At 34.0% G+C, this 22,400-nt stretch overlaps 1 long non-coding RNA gene across 1 annotated transcript in view; it reads right to left on the reverse strand.

Annotated features, from left to right (window-relative positions):
- Nucleotides 1–22,400, reverse strand: part of LOC115897724 — a 171,934-nt gene that overhangs the window by 36,082 nt on the left and 113,452 nt on the right. The window contains exon 3 of the long non-coding RNA XR_004057509.1: nt 19,227–19,276. This is a non-coding gene — a long non-coding RNA (uncharacterized LOC115897724). The remainder of the gene's footprint in view (nt 1–19,226; nt 19,277–22,400) is intronic.

Here is a 22,400-nt window from a genome sequence, read left to right on the forward strand (position 1 = left end):
TGCAAATTTCCCTCATTAAAACCAAAGGCAAATCACTATTTAAAGTGACATCATTTTTCTCTGAGTAATTAAAACTAAAATCCAACTTTTAATAACATTTAACTGTACTTTACTTTTTAATAACCATTATCTCTTGGTAGGTACAAAATTTCAGAAAGTTATACCAGCTATACATAAAGGCAAATTGACTTTACTTATTAACATCTTAATTACCCTGCCCAGTTAATCTTAGAGTTCACTGTGTGATTTGCTTTGGCTAATGGAAAGTGAATGGATGTGAAGTATGCCATGACCAAACAGAAACTTTGAGCACTCGAGTGGTTGGGCTCACTTAGCAGCTATTTTATTTATTCCATGAGAACTGCATGGCCCAAATAGAGACTGCTCCTTCCACCTGAATCCTCAAATGAAAAAAGACTCATAGAAAAAAAGTAGACTTAGATTATCTCTATTTAGCTGTGGCCTACAGATGACATGTAATGAGAGAAACCACATAACTTTGTTGTCATAAGCAATTCAGATTTAAGAGATACTTGCCATGCATCATAACTTAATGCAAGCTGACTAATACAAGTGGTATTGGTCCTCATTGTAGCCCAGTCAACATCTTCAGATGAGAAAATTCTGCATATTCTGTATTATTTATTTAAAAAATAATAATAATGAGAGATAAAGTGTATGCATCTTAACCCCAATATACCCAGAAGAATTTCTGTTATTTATCTGAATTAGAACAGGTTAAATCACACATTACTCTGACTTAGGGTAGGAATATGGAATGAGATACTTACCGTAGTCTAGATATTCCACTACTGTAGTCCAGGGTGGAAGCAGTTTCTCTAACACTGCAAGTATTACTCAATGGAAATTGAGGACTTTTGGAAACTGAGAAAAAAGAAATAGATGATTAGAAGACAGTTAACAATTATGTGTTACACCATGAAAAAAGACAATTTTTAGTGCTCCCTTATAAATATTATTGTAACTTTTAAAGAAAATGGGTGCATAGTTTATATTTGCAAATGTTTAAAATGTGAATAGAAATATAACTTAGGGGTCAAGTCATATTAGTGGTTAAGATTTATTAGATTAGAGGTTAAAATTTTAACCACTAGAAGGTTACATGATTAGTTTGATACAGAAGTCACTAAAATATTTTGTAACTAGTGAGGAAGGTTGTGGAATAAATCTAGATATTCGTACACATATTTGAATCTGTGGTACATTTCAGATTAATTAATGTAGGTAGTTAACAGAGACCATTTCATTACTTCATCTTCAAAATACATTGTCCTATCTGAAAATTAAATACACGCATACATTGTACAATATGTCCATTTCACTTTGTTTACCAGTGTTACAAAGTGTGTATGTTTTTTCTGTCTTTAAATTCAGTAGCAGTTGTGTGAGATTTTTAACCATATTAACTGTTCAAATGAAAATGGATACATGTAGAATCAGAAGAGGTGGGTGACAAAATGTATTATATAAAACAGTAAAGAATCAAAGGTTCCTCAGGAATGGACAAATGATAAATAAGATAGAGTATCATTAAGGATGGAAGGAATACAAATGCAGGCAGCAACAGTGAAAGCTGGCATAAAAGTAAGTGCCTCAGTCCCCTAAAAGGATTAAAAGCTCAGAATAATAAATTTCATTGGAAGATTTTGAAAGTTACTTTACCTTATAATAAATCACATCAAATTATTTCTTTTCTTTCTATAGAGAGATAATCAAAATTTTTAAAGGAAAAAATGGAGTCAAACCAATGACATAATTGTCTTATTTATTCCTAAGAGCCCACACTTGTGAAGAAATCTATAGGTAGACAAATAGAAAAAAAGGATGTCATTTACATAGTCTTTCAGGATATCTGTTATTCTAACTTTACTACATATGAAAAAATTGAAGCAGAATTTGATTGATTGTGAAAATGCCTTTTCTTACTTCAAAAAATACCTCTTCAGTGGATGCATGTATTATTAGTGAAAATGAGCTCAGTTGCATCACCTACTGTGAACATACAGCTGTATCAATCAATGCTGCTTTTTTTTTTTTTTTTTTTTTTTTTCTTTTTTCCTTTCAGCAAAGCAAAAGAAAAATTTTTAGACAGGAAATGGAAAGGGAAGTCAAGTAATTGTGTTGTATTTTTTTCCCCATTTGGGAGTGAAGTGAGCTTCCAGAAATAAAACCGCTGCAGCAGGCAATAGATCCCCATTGTTATGGCTGATGCTCTCATGATTTTAGGAGAGTACCATGCTATTAATTAAGCTTACATCTTGTGATTTCCTAAAGTCTGCTGTCATAACTGGAACTATAACCAGGAGTCATGGATGAGGCTTGTTTGATGATGACATGCCCTTGGAGTCCCAGCTACTCAGGAGGTTAGAGTTCAAGACTAGTCTGGGAAACATAGAAAGACCCCATCTTTAAAAACAAAACAAAGCAAAAAATAAAAACAAAGCAAAACTACTTTCATTTCTCTTTCCCTGTGTCTTGTTTACCATCTTTTCTTTGTTCTTTTTGTCATTTAAAGAGAAAAAATAATTTATGCAGGACTTTACCTTTGGGCAGGTGGATTTTCACTTGGGACTAGGGTGCCATGTTGCACAACATTAAGGGTCATTCATCAAAATGTAGCAAAAGCCTGGATAAAAATGTTTTGAAGTTCCTGGAGTTCCATAGGGCACTAATCACCTAGAAAACAATGTTAATGCGGTCCCCTGGGATTTAGGGACACAATAGTATTGCATGAAGCCTCCCCCCAAACCTTGGGCTCCAGTGAAAAACAGAAGCTGTAAGAAAGTAGCTTCACCGTCACCACTGAAAGTATCAACAGTCTGAGATAAGGACAGAAGTCGTTGCCAACATTTTGCATCCATGATATGGCATTATGCTTCCTTCCCTTTTTGATCCTGTGGCTACTTAGTTGGAAAAATAATAAATAAAGGAGTTATATATGAAAGAAAGAAATAGGTCATTCGATCTGTAGATAATGGTAAATTGATAGGTCATAGTGAAGAGTGAAGAGATCTTAGATAGCTGAATAAATGAAAATTGTAGATGAGAAAAAATGGCCATTTTGTGTGGTAGCTTCAATTTACAAATGAGTAAACCAAAGCCTAAACAGGATTTTAGGTGCCTAACTCAATTCCATCAGGAAAGCTCTACTTATTTATGTTTTATTTTAAAAGGCTGTCTTGTAAGATTTCTTCTGCATAAAGGATTACCAGTGCCCAACACAAACACTGTCTTTCATCCAAGCTAAGGCATACGTTGTCTCATAAAAAGCAATTGTAAAGGAGGTACTTTAGGTAGAAAGATAGTAATCCTAGGAATGGAGAAAAAGGCAAGTAAAATTTGAAGAATGGTCATATAAAACAATAATATGTTTTGTAGTTAAATATTAAAATTAAAGTATATAAATCAATAACATGTAAATCTAGAAAGGGGCATTAAGTGCAAATAAAATGTTCTACAGTTCTAACATTATCTGAGAGGAAGACAAAAGTATTGAATAGGTTTGGACTTAGTGAATTAAGTATGCAAATTTTGATTTCTAGTGCTATCACCAAAAGAATAGAAAAAGTGTATTTTTAACTGAGCAGAGAGGAAGTAAATTCTTTAGCTGTTTCTTCTGCTATGTATTTTCATATTTCTAAGCAGTCTGTTTATATGGCTGCTTGATCAATTTTAGACACTATCAATTATTTGCCTTTTATGTGAGCTAACCACTTCTAACACCATGACCACACCATTTTCTTTTCTTGTGTCCTTCCCAATATAGTTATATCACGGCTCTGAGGTAAACCAGTATTCAGCTTTAATAGTGTCATGACTATATAAATAATGTTATTTGCTAAAACAAGTTTATTGCAAATGTATTTCCTTTCTTGTATAACATTTTGCCATTTTTCTGGAATAATAATGGCCTCATTTTTCTTTTTCATCCATCATGTATCTCTAATTCTTCATAGAAGTTCCTTTGGAATGAGAACTAGGGAGGAGGATAAGTAAGGCTGACTATTAAAATATTTAACAACCAGTAACTTACATATATGCCAACTAATCCAATAGTCTCTGTCCATAAACAATCAGTAAGACTGCTCCAGGATACACCCACCGAACATCAGCCCTGGGGATGGGAATTTAGGAGGAAAGAGTGAAACCTTGAAATGCTATTTGACCATTTAAATAATATGTGTAAGTTATATCTGTATTAGGCCATTCTCTCATTGCTATAAAGAAATACCTGAGACTAGGTAATTTTCAAAGAAAAGAGGTTTCATTGGCTTATAGTTCTGCAGGCTGTACAGGAATCATGATGCTGGTTTCTGTTAGGCTTTCTGGGGAGGCCTCAGGAAACTTATAATCATGGCAGCAGGTGAAGAAGGAACAGGCACATCACACAGCCCAAGCAGAAGCAAGAGAGAGAGGGGAGGTGCTACACACTTTTATATGACCAGATCTTATAACTCAGTCACTGGTGAGGATGGCACTAAGGGGATGATACTAAACCATTCTTGAGCAATCTGTCCCCACGATCCAATTATCTCCCACCTCTAACACTGGGGATTACAAATGGATGAGAGATCCAAATCATATCAATGTCAAATAAAAATTAAAATTAATTTAAAATATAAATATATTTGCTTATATTTACTCCTTTATTCCCAGCTGATCAACTTGATGCTAAATAATTCATTATGTGAAATATCCACAAAATATAATGCAAGTAGGTATTTGAAGCAAAAGTCTATAGCAGGGGAAAATGTGTCTGGTGTGTAAGAGGACTGCTTAACAACCAAGGCACTTACTTTCTAACGAATAAATATTTTTGCCACTGTTTAGAGCCAGAAGCTGAATAATATATATCAAATTCTTCAAAGCAAAATGAGTTGAATTAAAGAGATAAGGCAGATTTCCTCTTGAGGAAACCATGAAGCAATTGTACCCTATTAGGTGTTAATTTTCAACAGGTATGCTTAAATGTAATGTAGCATCATCCTTGTATTTAATAAGATCTCTGAGTTGTATGTCTTGGTGCTGAATTTTATACTGATTCATTTAAATTGGATGAAGTTACTACACCTCCCCCAACACAAATAGAGATAGACATGCCATTTAGTAACTGTAAGGGGCACCACATTAATTATCATTCTTAATTTCCCTTCAGAAATCATTTCTGTCAATAATTCCATTTCAACTAAGATGAATGGGAGAAAAGGGCATTAGATTTAAGCAGCAGGCTGCTGACAAACTGATTTTGGGACTACAGCCGAGATTAGATCATGAAAGTATGAAACAGTTGAAATGTGTCATATACACCACCTATTTTGTGGTGTACAAATATACAAAAAAGAGAGACAAATAATCTTTCTTAATGTTGAATTTTTGTTAAAATACAGAATACCTACTAATACAAAAACTTTTGTAGGCTTTCAGTATGGAAGACTTTTCTTTTAAATGGATTATCAAATAAAAGTCTTCCTCTTATATTTTGGAGTTGAAGGACAAAAGCCTGAAGCAAAATCTAGGAAGAATTCAAAAATAAAAAAGTGTAACTGAACATTGAAAAACAGTATGAAATTTGCTACAGAGAAGACATTAAAACTGTGAATATCAGGCAATGCACAGAAATAAATTAACAATGTGTGTGTGAGAGTTACAAAGTATTACAAAACTATTAAACATTAAGTTATTTTATTCAAATCAATAAATATTTAAGAGAGGGCTTGTAGATAGTAGAAAATGGCATGGTCTTGTCCTTGTGAAAAATATAATCTAAAAGTGGAAATAGAGGCATAGGGAAATGATTTTATAATAACTGAACAATTCGAGATCTGTGGTTAATTTTGCCTGGGACTGGATTGAGGGTGGCTATTTAAGAAAAACCTATTTGAAATATATGTAAGTGATTACTAAATAAATACAGAAAAAATTGCACTTGAGGCAGATGGAACAGCAATAAAGCATGAAAGTACACAAAGCATAAAGAGTGTCAGGTGGTTAGAATTTATAGCAACATATTTTGTCTAAAAAGAGCATTTATTGGGAGAAACTAATAGAAGTCTAACACATTTGCTGTTTCCTGCATTTATCTAATTTCTCAAACAATTAGATAAATAGCCTGTTCTACTGGAATTATGGCTCCAGCTCATGTTTATTTGTGTTCTCCATTTTGTAAGTAATCAGAATTTGTACTCCAAATAGAAATTACTTTACCTAATGTGTACAACAATATTCTTTCCATAACTGTAACCACGCGCACCCACCAGCAGACTCTAAAGCACTATCTCAAAACACAGGCACATCCTATCAGAAGCCTTTACAGGTTTGAGCATATATTTTCTTCCTATTTCTGTCTTGGCCACCTTATGCCATATTTTCAGCATAGGATATGAACCAAGAAAATCTAAATTTGAAACTTAGTTATTTTTCTCCCACATCAACCAAGAAATAATGATTGTCCTCAGCATATCAAAATGCTATTTCAGAGATTTTAAGAGCTACAGAAACTTAATCCATTAAAATAATCTGTGGGAAGGCCTGGGGTGCTATTCAGCATAGATAAAATAAAGAAATATTATATTTTCACATAATTTTTATCCCCTTAGAAAAAACATATCCTTTTTCAATGAATAATATTATACATAAAAGTCTTACATAACACCTGTTTGCAATTATAACTTTGTCATCTTCTTTACCCTCAAGATATTATGACTTGACACAATGCAGCTAATTTTTATAATTCACATCATACTTATCTCAATGTTTTACCTACATTGCCCATCAATTTTAAATGTGAATAAAAATTTAAGGGAGTCTTTTGTAGTATGTATTTTAGCTATTGCTTGGATAAAGGGAATTCAGGTGACTCAACTTTTCATAGCAGCATTTGCAATCTTTGATTTTGTGACCTTGTTCTCATAAATAAGATCTCCACAAATCTCATATTTATAATTATATTGACTGTGATAATATTAACACTCCTGATTTTGAATGATGGAAACTATCCCTCCTTCAGCATTTACAATTATAAGGCTTTCAGAGACTTTCATGTTCTTTAAATGTTTTCAATACTAGCAACCCCAAAATTGAACACCAAGTATTACTTAACAGCCCTGGTGTCAGGAGGGCCTTACAAAATAACCACATTTGCATTTAGGCTAGTTCTGAGGGGGATATGTGCCAGTATTTACCTTCCTTGCACTAGGAATTTCCAGCAGTTGAAGTAAAAATGAATATAACTTGACAACCCTTAAAGTCAAAGCATATAGATGTTCCTGCCTTCCAAATAAATTGAAAGCATGAATATTTTAAACAAAATTTTAAAAGGTGGAAATGTTTCTAGTATTTAATGTGGAATGAGATCATCAACCATGCATCCAGATTGTCAAATATTTGCCAAAACTTCATAGACTTTTGAAAAACTGGTTTCATATAAGACAAGTGATGGATACGTCAACTTCTATTAACTTATGAGCTGAATTTTTCCAAATTATTCCTTATTATAAATATTTTCATTGTAAAATTATGAGGAAAAAGAGAACATTCTTATTGCTTCTATTGACTCATTGCCTGGGTGTTTGTTTTAGCAAAGGAATACACAAAATAGGCTCTGGAAAATAACTTATCTATTATCATATATCCATGGAAATTAGTTCATATCTAAACAATCATGCTTTCATTTGAAACCATATGAAACTTAGGAACATAAAAACTTGTGTGAAAACCTCATCAAAGTCCATTAGGAAAGCTAACATCAGTCATGATGCTTAGGAACTTCATACCATAATCAATATACAAGAAGATGTGATATTCAAAGAACATTTGTAATGATATATTCTCAGGACATTTTTTAAACTTTTCTTTTACGTTCAGGGGCACATGTGCAGGTTTGTTACATAGGTAAACTTGCATCATGGGGCTTTGTCATGCAGATTATTTTGTCACCCAAGTATTAAGCCTAGCATCCATTATTTTTCCTGATCCTCTCCCTCCTCCTACCCTCAACCCTTCAATAGGCCTCAATGTGTGTTGTTCCCCTCTATGTGTCCATGTGTAATCATAATTTAGCTCCCACTTATATATGAGAATATGGTGCATTTGGTTTTCTTTTCCTGCATTAGTTTGCTAAGAATAATGGCCTCCAGCTCCATCCATGTTCCTGCAAAGAGCATAATCTTATTCATTTTTTATGGCTGTGTAATATTCCATTGTATATGTACCATATTTTCTTTATCCAGTCTATCACTGATGGACATTTAGGTCGATTCTATGTCGTTGCTATTGCAAATAGTATTACAATGAACATACATATGCAGGTGTCTTTATAACAGAAAAATTTATATTGATTTTGGTAGGTACCTACTAATGGGATTGCTGGGTTGAATGGTATTTCTGTTTTTAGGTCTTTGAAGAATTACCACACTGTCTTCCACAGTGGTTAACTAATTTACATTCTGACCAACAATGTGTAAGCATTCCTTTGTCATTGAAATCTCTTTGACTTTTTAATAGTAGCCATTCTAATTGGTGTGAAATGGTACTCACTATGATTTTGATTTGCATTTCTCTAATAATCAGTGATGTAGAGCTTTTTTTCATATGATTGTTGGCTGCAAGTATGTCTTCTTTTGAAAAGTACTTGTTCACATTCATTGTCTTAGGATAACTTAATTGGTCTTCTGTCACAGAAAGAAATTAAACTCCACTTAAAAGTCAACTTTAATATGTTTCTTAAAAAAAATGGTGGAAAATCACTTCAAAATTTTGAAATTTATTTCCAGATGCTAAGTCCAGGAAACTGCATGGTTATATTAGAAAAGACATAAAGTATTAACAGAAGACAATGAGAAATAATGGACATCATAACTAATCTGAATGATCAAGAAAAATACTATGAAATTAACTAATGTCATAAAAGGAGTCAAGGAATCCTGAAATTCTAAATTTTTTTTTTTTTTTTTTGTATTTTTAGTTGAGACAGTGTTTCACCGTGTTAGCCAGGATGGTCTTGATCTCCTGACCTCATGATCCGCCCTCCTTGACCTCCCATACTTCTGTGATTACAGGTGTACGCCACAACGCCTGGCCTAAACTGTTTCTTAGGTATAAACCAGCAATCAGAAGAAAGGTTCAGGGTCATTTTTATGCAGATATTTTACTTGAGTTCACAATAGAAGTGACTATTACGCTCTACTGTATTAGCACAGAGATTATAATAGGCACCTTGCCCTCAAGGAAATTATCATCCATGCCTTTCTCTTCATTTCCACATGGCAAGAGCTAAAAAACTGTCATATATCTAAGATAAACTCTACACTATAATGTTGTAGTAGACTGGCATTTTTATTTCTCAATCCAAATGGAGTTATTTCCATTAATAGGAAGAGGAGAGAAGGAAAAAGAGAAAGGAGAAAAACTTTACCTCTAATAATTATGCTACCAAGTTTTATGTGAAACTTGTTTATAGTAATGTTTGCTTTTATTGAATTTTCCAAACATTTCCCAAATATAAGTCACAAAAGTAGTTAGCAAAAGAAATATTCAAATTTGTTTTTTAAAGAGCTATTTTATGAATATACAATATTGTCAAGCTGTTCAAAAAAATGTTCCCGCACAATTTAAAGTTTAAGTACTTTGAAATATCTTTTATCACCCTTAACTTTAGCATTAGAGGAAATAGGAAACCACTAACTTATCTACTATCACTTAGCAACTTAAATAATTTAAGATTAGATCATTAATAAAGATATTTAGCAAAAATAATTTGAATTCTTCTAAAGAAGTAGTATTTGAAAAAAGCATGTTATCAGAAATTCTTAATGACTTTAGGCTAATTAAAAAAACAAAACTCTTATAATAATAACGCAAGGATTTCTCCTATTTGAAAATGTGTTAACTTTCCACTGTGTTTTACATTATTTAAAAGTCACTTAACTATAATTGCACACAATATTTTGTCCATTTTTCTGTGTCATGGACCCACAGACAAACGATCAAAATTAAATTATGGAGGGATTATAATTACTAAAACTGAAAATGATCTCTGAAATTGGAGCTAAATATTCTCTAGCTAATGAAGCACATGGGCAGCTGTGAATTAACCAGTAATTCAAAATGTGTCAAAAGTATTTGGTAATATTAAACCTTAGCTAACACCGCACATCAAATTTCTGTCATCTTATCATAGCAAAGCCACCTAAATCTTTAGTTCTCCCTCTGGTTCAGCACTGAACTTACTAAACAACACTTAAGACACAATTTAACATACATATTAAAATTATGTTGAGTGAAATAAGCAAAGTACAGAGAGATAAACTGCATGATCTCCTGATATGGTTAGGCTTTCTACCCCCATCCAATTTTCATCTTGAATTATAACAGTCATATTCCCAATGTGCCAAGGGAGACACCAGGTGGAGGTAATTGAATCATAGGAGTGGTTTCCCCCATGCTGTTCTCATGATAGTGAGTGAGTTCTCATGAGATCTGATGGTTTTATAAGGGAAGGGGCTTTCCCACTTCACTTGGTTCTGCTCCTTCTTGCCACCCTGTGAAGAAAGTGCCTTGCTTCCCCTTTGCCTTCCACCATGATTGTAAGTTTCCTAAGGCCTCTCCAGCCACGCTGAACTGGGAGTCACTTAAACCTCTTTCCTTTATAAATTACCCAATCTCAGGCAGTTTTTTATAGCATTATGAAAACAGACTAATATATCTCTGTAGAGGACTACCTGCTAGCAAATCAGACGTTCCCGGTAAGTCCTGCTCTTGTAAATGAAGCAGGGTGTTCCTTCCTATTTGCAGGGAGGACAAAGGAGCCAGCTGCAAACGGCAGACCCTGGGGGCTTGTTTATGTGTAAACATCTTGAAAATCCAGAAAGTCAGGGAAAGGTCAGAAAAACAACAATGTGTTTTGTGACTTGGCAACATTCCACAAACGACTGTATAAAATAAAGCAGAGTGCGCCATTCTGGGCAGCCGCCATGTTTGTCTTGTCTTGTATTGTCTTGTGTGTTCATTCCTTTGTTTAGGAAACACGCGGACCCCAACATATCTCCATATGTGGAATCTTAAAAAGTTGATCTCACAGAAATAGAGAGTAGAATGGTGATTATAAGGAGCTAGGGTAGTTGAGGTGAAGTAAGGGGTTCGAGAGATATTGTTCCAAGTGTACAGATTTTAATTAGACAGAAGGAATAAACCCAAGGGATATATTATACAACACGGTGACTATAGGTAATAGATTTTATTCTTGAAATACACTAAGAGAGTGGATGTTTAGTGTTCTCACTACAAAATAACTGTGATGTAACACGTTAATTTGCTAATTTCGTTATTCCACACTCTATATATCAAAGCATCATGTTGTACATGATAAATACATAAAATTTTATCTTTCAGTTTGGAAATTGTTTTAATTAATTTAATGTTTAAAAAACCCTTTAGGGTCTAATACAATTATTCCATGGGAAATATAAACTGTTTTATTTAGGTTTTTGTTTCCTATTAAGAGAGACAGATACAACTTGACATTTAGAAATATAATTTATTGTGCCCAAGTTCATCATACCCATCAAAATACAACTGGAGAAAGAGATGATTTTGGAGCACTTTAGGAGGCCGAGGTGGCTGAATCACCTGAGGCCAGGAGTTTGAGACCATCCTGGGCAACATGGAAAAACCCCATCTCTACTGAAAATACAAAAATTAGCTGGGCATGGTGGCACATGCCTATAGTCCCAGATACTTGGGTGGTTGAGGCACGAGAATTGCTTGAACCTGGGGGCATAAGTTGCAGTGAGCCAAGATTGTGCCACTGCACTGCAGCCTGATGACAGAGTGAGACACTGAAGAAAGAAAGAAAGAAAAAAGAAAGACAGAAAGAGAAAGAGAGAGAGGGAGAGAAAGAGAGAGAGAGAGAAAGAGAGAGAGAGGGAAGGAGGGAGGGAGGGAAGGAAGGAAGGAAAGAAGGATGGAAGGAAGGAAGGAAGGAAGAAGGAAGGAAGGAAGGAAGGAAGGAAGGAAGGAAGGAAGGAAGGAAGGAAGGAAGGAAGGAAGGAAGGAAGGAAGGAAAAGAGAGAGAGAGAAAGAGAGGGAGGGGGCAGGGAGGGAGGGAAGGAAGGGAAATGGTGTTGGATGCTCTGTGTGTCTCCTAAAATTACTTCCATAGTTTAAGCAGTACAAACATGGCCAGTATAAGGAAACATTCAGTTTTGTTTTTCTGATCAAACTTTGCTTCTAAGTAAAGAGAGATCAAATTAAATGGTGGTGTTAGTGAATCATGCCAATGTTCTTGAAAGAGGGGACTCAGTGTGACTTTCAGATCTAAACTGAACTGTGGTGGACAAGAAATGGAAAAGGGATCTAGACCTTAGAACTTATTCTCTAATTTATTTTTATTTTCCAAACTCAACTATTTTATTTTCAACTACCATTGGGTCATGCCACACACAAAGCACGTTTTTATTCAACCCTAAAGCTCGCAGATTCTTTTGAAACAAAGGAATTGAAAACCCATTACAGGTATTTATTTCTCATTCACTCTTCCACCAGTCCCCGATCTTTAGTTTATTCTGCCTTCTGATCTACCTTATACATGACTAATAGTATTATATGATGCTCCTCCAATACTGTTTTTATACTATTATTACCCTGGCTCCTTATAATATTAGTCAAATGTCCTTACCTTGCCAGCCTTTGAGTATGATATAAATTACATTTTGGTTTAATAATCCCCAGCAGAATGTCCCAATTACTTATGTCCCTTCAGAAAGCCTTGTTTCTACTCAGGAATATTTCTGAGTGTTTTATCGTACTCTGGAATATTTCAATCTCTCCAGTGTCTCCACCAGGTGGCCCCACTGCCTCCAATGCTGCTATTGACCCTCATAAGACTAGGCCTCCATTTTGCACAGCTGTCCCCAACTGGGGGCCACCTCTAGACCACTGCTCTGGCATCGAAGGATTAGTCAGAATGATCCCTGAATGTTTATTGGTTTTCTTAGCACTGGCCTGGCATAAGCTATATGCCCATTTTTATTTCCTATGGTTCAGCAGAGATGAAACTATATATTTCAGATACATAGTTTTTACTAAAGATTTGGGTAAAATGAAGGTAAAGTGCAAACGGAGAAGTATTTACAAGGACCACAGGATGTCACTACTCTCAGAGCACATAGGCTAAGAGACTTCCTCAGTAATTCTCATCAGGCCTTCTCCCCATCCATTTCCAATGCTTTCAGAATGAGATAAAAACCAAATTACTCCCAACCAGTGGGAATACTTTGACTATGCACAGTTCCTAGTCCAGAATAAAACAGGATATAACAAGAAAACTTATATCTGTTTTCCCCCAACAGGGTATAACACATATCCTTAGACCTTATTTCTGTTTCAGGAGACCATCTTAGATGATAGGGAGACTGTGTATTCTTTTCAACCAAAGGCCTTCTACCTGTCACAGAAGCATGTTCTAATTTGATTTCAAGAAGATAATTACCCTGGAATACAGAACCTAACGTCAACAAATTCTGTATTGCTCAGTCTTAAAATTATTGCCAGCTGTGAACATCAACAACTCAAACTGTGTATGGCTATGCCAAGAGGAGATCTGTTCCATGACAGTTCTTCCATAGTGGGAGTTTTAGAAATTGCACATGAAACTACCAATATGGTTACAATGCGTACCAAGAAAACTATACTTAATTTCCTAGTCTACAACATCTGCACTCAGGTAACTTCAGCCACCCCAAAGACTATTGCTTTTTGTATCCATAATTACAAGGGTCTTGGTAATTTTGCTCGTATCTTTGGAGTAGGTTTTCCTGGCTACTATAGCCATGAAGAGCAGGTGAAGGGGGAGAATGATTAGTCTCAATGGGCAAATTTTATACTAGGTTATCCATTACATGATATAACTTCTAAACTTAGCATCTTTAAGCTAATCTTCAAGACCATATAAAAGTTTTCTATCACATAATTCATCGATATGTAACTATTTCTTTACATGTTGGCTAAAAATCATCTCCATGATCCAATACAGCTTACTGATTGCCACATCACTCCTTCTGCCTGGAATCTAATCTTACAGGTTAGATACTAGAATATAAGTCTGTATATTCAAAGCCAAGTGCAGCCAATGTTTATGGGTTGCCTTCTCAGCACCAATTTTCCCCTTTCCCTTTCCTATTAGCATCTTGTTTGCATTCGAGATATAGAAGCTTCTGAGAGGTTTACTTCTCTCTCAAAGTCAGGGATGGGGCATATGCACTCCATACTCACTAGCCACAGTAATTCATTCAGAGATTTTCCCAGGATAACTCAGCCTCTGGAGAGTGAGAAGAGTGTTTGAAGTTTGGAATTCTGTAATCATTGTTGTTTCCAAAAGAGAGGTGCCTGAATATGATGCCAACTTGCTGAAGGCAACAGACCCAAAAGGATACAAACAAATGGAGCCAGACCTTGATGACATTTTGTATCCCAGGATCAATTCTTTTCAGAAGCCAGATCTACCTTTGAACTTTCTTGTTACAGGAGCCAATGAATTCCCTTTATTTTTGTATCCAAGTGGGACTTTCTGTTTCTTGCAATGGAGAGTATATTATCTAATACTCATAGTGTAAACTTCATCTTCTTTGGGAAGACTTTTATCCTTGAAACCACCTGACTTTTTCTGTCCTACTTATTCTTTCCTTGGCTGTTAAGCTGCAGTCTACTAGGGTAATCTGCAATAATCCATAGTAATAGCAAATTAAATTACCAAAAATCAGTTTTAGTATTTAAAATGTTCCTAATTAGATTACAAGCTTCAAAAGGCGTAAAGAAAATCTTCTCTTGATTTTTTTTCCTCTCAAGAACCACATAGAAATGTGGTTCTTGAAATTTTAATTCAGAAAATTTTAATTCAGAAAATGTTGACCAATGTCAATAAATGAGGTGAACAGCAAAACAGTAGAATTTTGTTTTACAGATAATGACTTAGTAACATCCATCTCATGGTTAATAGATATTTAACACACCTGAAATTGCACTTAAGCGATATTGAACTTGCCTGGTCACTTGTTCATTTTCTTCTTTAATTGATGTTAAAATCATAAACATTTCATGTTTGATAGCATTTTTCCAACTGTATATTCAATTTTATTATTTTGCCTCAATATTTCAGTGACAACTTGCTTTAATATGGCATATATAAAATGAAGAGGATAAGTCCAAGTACAAAAAATTCAACTTTTAATTTTACCATCTATCTTCACAAATTACAAATATAGAAAAGGACAATCACAGCGAAATACATGCAGTGCTTATAGAAAATTTTATATACAATTGTCTAAAACTGGTATGTCAACTGAAACAGCAAAAAACACCTGCTAGATTAGTCCAATATTTCAACAGCTTTATTCCCTACATAGACAAAACACAAAGTGACTGAGAGTGATGATCCATGGGCCTGAAGTCCAGTGGTCACAGAGTGTTTTTCTAATTCTCTTAATATTCTTTCTTGAATTTTTTGCAATAATCTAAATATAGTGTCATTTGTGTCCTAAATCAGAAATCAAACATACTCAAGTTTTGGAAAAGCTAAAAATCATTTGTTCTGCAACAATCAAATCTCTTTTAAAGACAAGGTTTTGTTCAGCCAAGATCTGAACAACTGCCCTTCAAACACTACTGTTTCTGGTCCATGGCTTCCTGATAGATTATTCTCCACCTCTGTGTCTTTCTGGTTGGTTTTGTTTCATCCTGCTATGCTAATCTCTGTTACTAAAAAGCATGAAAACTTGAGTATAATACTTCTGGAGGCTCCTGAGTGTTGTTTGTAAGGGATCACAGGATAGTCTAAGATTTGATTCCATATATCATAAGCTGATAATTTTGCTGGTGATAAAACTATTCATTAAACAGTTACAGAGCAATGAATGTTTTTCACAAGGCATCATTTAGCTTTTCTTCAGAACTGCAAATCCTCATTACAGAGAATGAATGTAATTAATAGCTTAAAATTCATAGCAGGCTCTCAAATGCTGTGCTGAATTAATAGTTTAGATTTACACACTTTTCTTTCTAGATTTTATGTTGAATTGAATCCCAAAGTTAGTCATTTTCTTTTCCTAATTAGCCTCAATTCAAAAAATATTAATTGAATACCTATATTGTACCCTGTATTATGCACACCTTTAGAGACACAATGTTAATCAATAAAGGAGGTTTCTGTTCTCAGGGAGCTTACTGCCTAGCACATATCAATACTTCAGATATATAAGGAAAGTAATTTGAATGCAATTTGAGAAATGGGATGGGAAGTTCAATATGCTGTGGAAGTACATAAAAGGGGTGAACCTATTACCCCTGTTTGGTGGAATCACAAAAGATATCCCAGCAAAACCATGTCTAAGTGAAAACTTCAGGTTAAGTAGGATTCGGGTGGCTAGACTGAGGAGAGAGACAGAGTCGAAAGAATGCTGCAAGAAGAGAGAACAGCATTTGTGAAGGACTAAAGCAGGACCATTAGGCAATAACGATTTGATATGTTGTTTAGTTTTGTGTTAAAACAAAACTGGGTGCACAGAAATACAAAAGTGAATGTTCTAACTTTTGAATTTTCAACATTCTTCTCAATAAGCTAGAGCATTCAGGTGAGAGCTGTAGGAAAACAAAATGAAATGTTGGATGTGGGCATCTCCCCAAGTTGCATTTGAAATAACTCTTTGTGCGGGTTCTTTGGGTTAATTGTTGTAATAATTTAATATCAACAAAAGGACAAAAATATGACTTCATTAACTTCCATTTGTCCCATATCAAAGATTTAAATCCCATTATTTGCATGGGTCATACTCAGATTAACCTAATCTTACTGTGTGGTACGTGTTCACTCACAGGCATTCAAGTAACAGGGAAATAGAAGAAAATTAATATTTAAGTGCTTACTACATGCCACTGTGTTTTATATACGCAATTTTATTTAATTTCAATGAGGAAGGTTTTATTATTTGTATTATATGGATGAGGCTACTGAAGCTTGTGAAGTTATTACTTGTTTAATTAAACACAAAATTTGTCCTACAATATCTTAAAATATGAACACATTGGAGCAACAATGATGGATTTGAGTATCTAAGTTGATCCATTTGTTTTGCTACTTTCACAATAAACCACATATTTGAAGTTCTTATGATAGAGTCATTGATTAGGAAGGTTGTAGTTCACAAGTGTGTATTTCAGCTTTGGGCTTGCACTTGACTTCAACATAAAATTGTACAACTGTGTACAATGCCACAGCCTTAGGTGTCACACTTAATAAAAGACCACAACCTGTGCATGCATTTGTGTTTATTTATTTTATACATGTTCTCTAAAAATAAAACAGCCAGTTATAAAACCACTGAACACACAGCCTATGAGTTTATGACATCATACCTTATAATTGATTATGCTCTCTTTGAAAATAATTTAATTTGTGTAACTTTTATGTTTATGACTAAGATACGAGGTGTCATAGGTACTGTTTTCCCAAATGGCTAACAAGTTGATCCAACAGTACTTATTCAGCATTTTATTCTTTCCTCTATCTGACTTGAGAGATCAATATTATTATATAGTTAGGTTCTCTACATACATGGTTCTATTTCAAGTCCTATTATTTTCACTAACCTGCTTGTTCTGTTGAATACTGTTAAACTATTAATGGTTTGGTTTTGCTTTGTTTTGTTTGAGATGGAGTATCACTCTGCTATCCAGGCTGGAGTACAGTGGTGTGATTTCAGCTCACTGCAACTTCCACCTCCCTGGTTCAAGTGATTCTCCTGCCTCAGCCTCTTGAGTAGCTGAGATTAGAGGTGTGTGCCACCACACCTGGCTAATTTTTGTATTTTTAGTAGAGATGGAGTTTCACCATATTGGCCAGGCTGGCCTCGAACCCCTGACATCAAGTGATCTGCCCACTTCAGCCTCCCAAAGTGCTGGGATTACAGGCATGAGCCACCACACCCAGCCATAAGTATTAATGTTAATACCCTTATTTTTCAAAGCTTGTTTAGTTATTCTTCAAAATACTCTTCAGTTATTCCTTAATTATTCTTCTAAACATATATTATAATCATTTTGTCAAGTTTTGCTTATAAAATTATGTTTGAATTTTGGTTAAATTTACAAGAAAATTTTAAGCTGTTTAACTTTGGTGAAAATAAAAATAAGGCAGAAATGGCCCTACTGATTATGGATTTCCCTCTGCAATATATTATGGGTTTTTTTGCTTTTGGAAAAGAAATACAAAAGTCATATTGCCTATGGAAATTTTAGGAAGTATAATGTTCTGGCTCAAAATATATTATAAATCAATGACAAGTTTTACCAGGCAGTACAACTTAGCCAAGAAAAACATGGTTTGAATTATTGAACTATGGTCCTTAAGTAAAATAAAAATAAATGAGTAAATATTTAGACCTGTATTAGTCTAAATTACCCATTCTCACATAGTTGAGAGTGGGTAATTTATGAAGAAAAGAGGTTTAATTGATTCACAATTCAGCAGACTGTACAGGAAGCATGGTTGTGAGGCCTCAGGAAACTTATAATCACAGCAGAAGGCAAAGGAGAAGCAAGCACATCTTACCATGACAGAGCAGGAGAGAGAGAGAGAACCAAGGAGGATGTGCCACAAACTTTTAAACCAACAGATCTCATGAGAACTCACTCACTATCATGAAAACAGCAAGGGGGAAATCTACCCCCATGATCCAAGTACCTCCCACCAGGCCCCTTTTCCAATTTGACATGAGATTTGATGGGGGACACAAATCCAAACCATATCAAGACCCTACTCCTTTGACCGATTGCAATGAAAGATAAATCTTCCTTTTCTGGTGGAAGAAACTTGAGGGAAGTTTACTCAATCTAATGAATATCTTTTCTTTAAATGCCTCGTGTTAATTTCAGTGAACTAGGCATGCATGGGTGAGGAAGAATTAGAATAGGATTTTAGAAATTTGTTGCTACAGTAAGGTTTTGTTAATACCTGGAATGCCTTTAAACGTAGTTTTGTAAAAATTATTATTTATTTTAATATGAGAGTTCTCAAGATTTCCTCCAAAGTTTAATTCCAGTGATATATCATGAATAAAACATGTTTATCAGATTTTCTAATTATTTATTTTTGGTATATAAAAATGATATTGATTTTGTATATTGATTTTATTTTTAAAAAATTTAATATAATTCACGCATTAGGTCCAGTAGAATTTCAGAAAGCAACAAGCAGAAAACAACAATCCTATTTAAAAAATGGACAAAGAACACGAGCAGACATTTCTCAAAAGAAGACATACATGTGGCCAACAAGCATATGAAAAAATGCTCAACATCACTAATCATCAGAGAAATGCAAATCAAAACTATAATAAGATACTGTCTCACAAAAAATAACAGATGTTGGCAAGGTTGCAGAGAAGAGGGAACGCTTGTACACTGTTGGTGGGGATGTGTATTATTTCAGCTACTGTAGATAGCAGTTGGGAGATTTATCAGAAAACTTAAAACAGATGCAGTAGTTTCCATTATTGGATATACACCCAAAGGAATATAAATTGTTCTACCATAAAGACAAATGCATACATATGTTCATTGCAACACTTTTTACAATAGCAGAGACATGGAATCAACTGAGATGCCCATCAACAGTGGACTAGATAAAGAAAAAGTGTACATATACACCGTGGCATTCTACACAGCCATAAAAAAGAATGAAATCACGTTCTTAGCAGCAACATGAATGCAGCTGGAGATTATTATCCTAAGTGAATTAACTCAGGAACAGAAAACCAAATATCACATGTTCTCACTTATAAATGTGAGCTAAATGTTGAGTACACATGGACACAAAGAAGGGAACAATAGACACTTGGGCCTACTTGAGTGTGGAGGGTGGGAGGAGCGTGAGGATGGATAAACTACCTCTTGGATATTATGCTCACTACCTGGGTGATGAAATCACTTGCACACTAGGCCCCAGTGACAAGCAATTTACCCATGTTACAAACCTACACATGAACCCCTTGAACCTAAAATAAAAGATGGAAGGACATAAAAAAGAATTTCAGTTGATCCTCTTGGGTTTCTCAGGTAGGTACTTATTATCTACAAACCAACAATGACTTGGGCAGTATTTATTTCAAAATCTATAAATTTTAAAATTTTGTTTTATAGCATTAGCTGCGTCTTCCAAAAATTAATGAATAATAATGACAGTAATCAGCTTTGTCTCTAGCATAGCACTTGCCAAAGTTATTTCAGCAAAATTTTAGTTCCATGTTAATACGATATTATCATGTGGAAGAATATTCTATGATCATACAGAAAAGCAAGCCTCACTAGTGAAAAAAGGCCCAGGAGTTTTAATATGACAAATGCTTATTGTGAATTTCCTAGAGTCTAATATTATGTGTAGTTTATCCTCAAATTATTTGATGACTTTAGATCATTAATTCATACTAAATTGAATTTATATTGTAAGTTGCTTGAAAACAGGTATGAGTTGATTTTATTTTCAAATGATTACCTCTCACAAAATCATGTTTTTCTCTGTGGATTTGAGAAACCATTTATAATAAAATATTTACATTTCTTGTTCAGCATATTTGACTTGTATTATAGGTGTTTCATTGTCTTTAACAAAGGCATTTTTTCTATATGTATACTATAGAGCTTCTGGTTTTGATTTCTTTTATTCAGGTTTTACACATTAATCCTTTGTCAGATTACTTTTTAAGAACTCTTATTCATATTTCAGTGATCCTTTGATTTAAACTGCAGCCAAGATAAAATAGCCTTACCCATTTGATATTATTACTACTAATACGCATTCCCTTTTTAATAGTTTATGCTTGTTTAAAATATTTATATGTTTAATTACTTTGTTTTTCAAGCATCTCCTGTAAACAGCATGTGGTCATATTCTTTTAAATGTTTGACTTGAACAATTACTATGTATTTTAATGAAGACATTAATCTCATTCATATTATAATTCATATATTTTATCTTATTTCAGTCAACTTTTTCTGAATAGACTACATTTTTTCTACTTTTACATTCTCCCATGTGTTAAATATAAATTATATGTTGTTTTTAATTTTATTGATGATTACTTGGAATGTTAAATAACATTTTAAAAATGATTATCAGAATCAAGTGTTAATTGGTATTTATTGAAACCTACATATCTTGTTTTTACTTATTTTTTCATCTAACCCCTTAGAAGGCAATAAGCTGCTTTTTTGACAATAAATTTCACATATTAACTCTTAAAATTTTTGTCTTTGCATCAAATTTTATTACCATATTTGTACATATTTTAAAAATTTAATGAGTGTCTATATACCATGAAATGTAATGATTTATAATCTAAATATTTAAGGCTCAAACATAAATTACTATAACACATGATTCAATGATAAAAAATCAAGGAGACGGAAGAAAATGAAACATTAAGAAACAAGTATATATTCTATTTTGATTTAATTGTGTTGTATTTTTAGAATTATTTTAGGTTACATTATTAATGTCAACTTCATATGGACTTTGTGTTCTCTCTTTACATTTTTCACCTTTTCCTCTTTTTTTCCTTCCTTCTCATCTTCCTTTTTCCCTTCTTTTTTTTTTTCTTCCTTCTCCTCTTCTTTTTCCTCCAGGCACATCTTTTATTTTTTCATCTTCGCCTCACCTTCTTTCACTTTCACCCACAATCTAAGACTATCCACACAGTCATCTGACTGCTTAAAGACTTTCCTTAAATAAACCTATACTCAAAGGTAGCTATATTTCTAATTTAACCTTTTTGCTGCAACCACAAAGCTTGATATTAGACTCCATCATACAGAGCAGCTATATGAATGGTGGGAAGGCAATGAGAAGATGTTGCTTCATTCATGTGTCATCTTAGCAGACAGTCCAATGTCCTGAGGTAAAAAGCAGCATTGCAGTAGTCGCAAGGTTTCATGATGTTCCTGACTTTGCTAGCAATGCTCTACCAGGACAGGAACAAGAATTTTTATACACACCACTGTATCTCTAACACCTACCCTATCCTAACACAACTATAAAGTTAAAATGTATAAGGAATAGTCTAAATTAAAGCAATGGCGAACATAACCAAAAACATTCAAATTATTCTATGTAATAATTTGTTTTTCTAAAATTAAAACAAGGCAGATATGAAATGTATTGTCCTGCTTTAAAAAAAAAAAAAAAAAATGTGTTCCACGTGATAATTCAAGTCTTCCTCCACTCTTTCTCTTCAAACTCTGTTACACCTTTATTCCCATAGTACAGCAAGGTCTTCATTTGATGGAGATGCATTATTTATATGCTGAGTTCACTTCCTCTGTTCTTTGCTCATTAG

The sequence above is a fragment of the Rhinopithecus roxellana genome, chromosome 5, assembly GCF_007565055.1.
Source record: "Rhinopithecus roxellana isolate Shanxi Qingling chromosome 5, ASM756505v1, whole genome shotgun sequence".
NCBI lineage: Eukaryota > Metazoa > Chordata > Mammalia > Primates > Cercopithecidae > Rhinopithecus > Rhinopithecus roxellana.